Source organism: Ylistrum balloti, unplaced genomic scaffold (assembly GCF_031769215.1).
Source record: "Ylistrum balloti isolate Yb309-2 unplaced genomic scaffold, AGI_CSIRO_Ybal_v1 Utg370652, whole genome shotgun sequence".
NCBI lineage: Eukaryota > Metazoa > Mollusca > Bivalvia > Pectinida > Pectinidae > Ylistrum > Ylistrum balloti.
Genome location: NW_026782396.1, coordinates 643772 through 649771, shown reverse-complemented (window position 1 = coordinate 649771; position 6000 = coordinate 643772).

Genomic DNA, 6000 nt, shown 5'->3' with positions numbered 1-6000 from the left:
ATATAACTGATAATTGATTATCTGAAACTTCTATATAACTGATAATTGATTATCTGAAACTTCTATATAACTGATAGATTATTGATTATCAGATTCTATATAACTGATAGATTATTGATTATCAGAAACTTCTATATAACTGATAATTGATTATCTGAAACTTCTATATAATTGATAATTAACTGATAGATTATCTGAAACTTCTATATAACTGATAGATTATTGATTATCAGAAACTTCTATATAACTGATAGATTATTGATTATCATAACTGATAGAAACTTCTATATAACTGATAGATTATTGATTATCTGAAACTTCTATATAACTGATAGATTATTGATTATCTGAAACTTCTATATAACTGATAGATTATTGATTATCTGATATAACTGATTATTGATTATCAGAAACTTCTATATAACTGATAGATTATTGATTATCAGAAACTTCTATATAACTGATAGATTATTGATTATCAGAAACTTCTATATAACTGATAGATTATTGATTATCTGAAACTTCTATATAACTGATAGATTATTGATTATCAGAAACTTCTATATAACTGATAGATTATTGATTATCTGAAACTTCTATATAACTGATAGATTATTGATTATCAGAAACTTCTATATAACTGATAGATTATTGATTATGAAACTTCTATATAACTGATAATTATTGATTATCTGAAACTTCTATATAACTGATAGATTATTGATTATCTGAAACTTCTATATAACTGATAGATTATTGATTATCTGAAACTTCTATATAACTGATATTATTGATTATCTGAAACTTCTATATAACTGATAGATTATTGATTATCTGAAACTTCTATATAACTGATAGATTATTGATTATATAACTGAAACTTCTATATAACTGATAGATTATTGATTATCTGAAACTTCTATATAACTGATAGATTATTGATTATCTGAAACTTCTATATAACTGATAGATTATTGATTATCAGAAACTTCTATATAACTGATAGATTATTGATTATCAGAAACTTCTATATAACTGATAGATTATTGATTATCTGAAACTTCTATATAACTGATAGATTATTGATTATCAGAAACTTCTATATAACTGATAGATTATTGATTATCAGAAACTTCTATATAACTGATAGATTATTGATTATCTGAAACTTCTATATAACTGATAATTGATTATCTGAAACTTATATAACTGATAGATTATTGATTATCTGAAATAGATTATTGATTATCTGAAACTTCTATATAACTGATAGATTATTGATTATCTGATAACTTCTATATAACTGATAGATTATTGATTATCAGAAACTTCTATATAACTGATAGATTATCAGATTATCAGAAACTTCTATATAACTGATAGATTATTGATTATATAACTGATAGAATTGATTATCTTCTATATAACTGATAGATTATTGATTATCAGAAACTTCTATATAACTGATAGATTATTGATTATATAACTGAAACTTTATCTATATATAACTGATAGATTATTATCAGAAACTTCTATATTCTATATAATATATAACTGATAGATTGATTATCAGAAACTTCTATATAACTGATAGATTATTGATTATCAGAAACTTCTATATAACTGATAGATTATTGATTATCAGAAACTTCTATATAACTGATAGATTATTGATTATCTGAAACTTCTATATAACTGATAGATTATTGATTATCAGAAACTTCTATATAACTGATAGATTATTGATTATCAGAAACTTCTATATAACTGATAGATTATTGATTATCATCTGAAACTTCTATATAACTGATAGATTATTGATTATCTGAAACTTCTATATAACTGATAGATTATTGATTATCTGAAACTTCTATATAACTGATAGATTATTATCAGATTATATAACTGATAGAAATTATCTTCTATATAACTGATAGATTATTATTATCTGAAACTTCTATATAACTGATAGATTATTGATTATATAACTGATAGATTATTGATTATCTGAAACTTCTATATAACTGATAGATTATTGATTATCAGAAACTTCTATATAACTGATAGATTATTATCTGAAACTTCTATATAACTGATATATTATTGATTATCAGAAACTTCTATATAACTGATAGATTATTGATTATCTGAAACTTCTATATAACTGATAGATTATTGATTATCAGAAACTTCTATATAACTGATAGATTATTGATTATCTGAAACTTCTATATAACTGATAGATTATTGATTATCAGAAACTTCTATATAACTGATAGATTATTGATTATCAGAAACTTCTATATAACTGATAGATTATTGATTATATAACTGATAGATTATTGATTAACTTCTATATAACTGATAGATTATTGATTATCAGAAACTTCTATATAACTGATAGATTATTGATTATCAGAAACTTCTATATAACTGATAGATTATTGATTATCTGAAACTTCTATATAACTGATAGATTATTGATTATCAAACTTCTATATAACTGATAGAATTTTATCTATATATAACTGATAGATTATTGATTATCAGAAACTTCTATATAACTGATATAACTGATAGATTATTGATTATCAGAAACTTCTATATAACTGATAGATTATTGATTATCAGAAACTTCTATATAACTGATAGATTATTGATTATCAGAAACTTCTATATAACTGATATAATTATCTGATAGATTATTGATTATCTGAAACTTCTATATAACTGATAATTATTGATTATCTGAAACTTCTATATAACTGATAGATTATTGATTATCTGAAACTTCTATATAACTGATAGATTATTGATTATCTGAAACTTCTATATAACTGATAGATTATTGATTATCAGAAACTTCTATATAACTGATAGATTATTGATTATCTGAAACTTCTATATAACTGATAGATTATTGATTATCTGAAACTTCTATATAACTGATAGATTATCTGAAACTTCTATATAACTGATAGATTATTGATTATCAGAAACTTCTATATAACTGATAGATTATTGATTATATAACTGAAACTTCTATATAACTGATAGATTATTGATTATCTGAAACTTCTATATAACTGATAGATTATTGATTATCTGAAACTTCTATATAACTGATAGATTATTGATTATCTGAAACTTCTATATAACTGATAATTTTGATTATCTATTCTATATAACTGATAGATTATTGATTATCAGAAACTTCTATATAATGATAGATTATTGATAGATATTATCTGAAACTTCTATATAACTGATAGATTATTGATTATCTGAAACTTCTATATAACTGATAGATTATTGATTATCTGAAACTTCTATATAACTGATAGATTATTGATTATCTGAAACTTCTATATAACTGATAGATTATTGATTATCTGAAACTTCTATATAACTGATAATTATTGATTATCTATATAACTGATAGATTATTGATTATCTGAAACTTCTATATAACTGATAGATTATCTGAAACTTATATAACTGATAATTATTGATTATCTTCTATATAACTGATAGATTATTGATTATCAGAAACTTCTATATAACTGATAGATTATTGATTATCAGATTATATAACTGATAGATTATTGAATCACTTCTATATAACTGATAGATTATTGATTATCAGAAACTTCTATATAACTGATAGATTATTGATTATCAGAAACTTCTATATAACTGATAGATTATTGATTATCAGAAACTTCTATATAACTGATAGATTATTGATTATCAGAAACTTCTATATAACTGATATTATCAGAAACTTCTATATAACTGATAGATTATTAATTATCAGAAACTTCTATATAACTGATAATTGATTATCTGAAACTTCTATATAACTGATAATTGATTATCTGAAACTTCTATATAACTGATAGATTATTGATTATCAGAAACTTCTATATAACTGATAGATTATTAATTATCAGAAACTTCTATATAACTGATAATTGATTATCTGAAACTTCTATATAACTGATAATTATTATAAAACTTCTATATAACTGATAGATTGATTATCAGAAACTTCTATATAACTGATAGATTATTGATTATCAGAAACTTCTATATAACTGATAGATTATTGATTATCAGAAACTTCTATATAACTGATAGATTATTGATTATCTTCTATATAACTGAAACTTCTATATAACTGATAGATTATTGATTATCAGAAACTTCTATATAACTGATAGATTATTGATTATCTGAAACTTCTATATAACTGATAGATTATTGATTATCAGAAACTTCTATATAACTGATAGATTATTGATTATCAGAAACTTCTATATAACTGATAGATTATTGATTATCAGAAACTTCTATATAACTGATAGATTATTGATTATCAGAAACTTCTATATAACTGATAGATTATTGATTATCTGAAACTTCTATATAACTGATAGATTATTGATTATCAGAAACTTCTATATAACTGATAGATTATTATCAGAAACTTCTATATAACTGATAGATTATTGATTATCAGAAACTTCTATATAACTGATAGATTATTGATTATCAGAAACTTCTATATAACTGATAGATTATTGATTATCTGAAACTTCTATATAACTGATAGATTATTGATTATCAGAAACTTCTATATAACTGATAGATTATTGATTATCTATATAACTTCTATATAACTGATAGATTATTGATTATCTGAAACTTCTATATAACTGATAATTATTGATTATCTGAAACTTCTATATATATAATTGATTATCTGATTCTATATAACTGATAGATTATTGATTATCTGAAACTTCTATATAACTGATATATAACTGATTATTGATTATCTGAAACTTCTATATAACTGATAGATTATTGATTATCTGAAACTTCTATATAACTGATAGATTATTGATTATCAGAAACTTCTATATAATTGATAGATTATTATCTGAAACTTCTATATAACTGATAGATTATTGATTATCTGAAACTTCTATATAACTGATAGATTATTGATTATCAGAAACTTCTATATAACTGATAGATTATTGATTATCAGAAACTTCTATATAACTGATAGATTATTGATTATCTGAAACTTCTATATAACTGATAGATTATTGATTATCTGAAACTTCTATATAACTGATTGATTATTGATTATCTGAAACTTCTATATAACTGATAATCAATAATCTATCAGTTATATAGAAGTTTCTGATAATCAATAATCTATCAGTTATATAGAAGTTTCAGATAATCAATTATCAGTTATATAGAAGTTTCAGATAATCAATTATCAGTTATATAGAAGTTTCTGATAATTAATAATCTATCAGTTATATAGAAGTTTCTGATAATCAATAATCTATCAGTTATATAGAAGTTTCAGATAATCAATTATCAGTTATATAGAAGTTTCAGATAATCAATTATCAGTTATATAGAAGTTTCTGATAATTAATAATCTATCAGTTATATAGAAGTTTCTGATAATCAATAATCTATCAGTTATATAGAAGTTTCTGATAATCAATAATCTATCAGTTATATAGAAGTTTCTGATAATCAATAATCTATCAGTTATATAGAAGTTTCTGATAATCAATAATCTATCAGTTATATAGAAGTTTCTGATAATCAATAATCTATCAGTTATATAGAAGTTTCAGATAATCAATAATCTATCAGTTATATAGAAGTTTCTGATAATCAATAATCTATCAGTTATATAGAAGTTTCAGATAATCAATAATCTATCAGTTATATAGAAGTTTCAGATAATCAATTCTATCAGTTATATAGAAGTTTCTGATAATCAATAATCTATCAGTTATATAGAAGTTTCAGATAATCAATAATCTATCAGTTATATAGAAGTTTCAGATAATCAATATCATTATATAGAAGTTTCTATCAATTATATATATAGAAGTTTCTGATAATCAATAATCTATCAGTTATATAGAAGTTTCAGATAATCAATAATCTATCAGTTATATA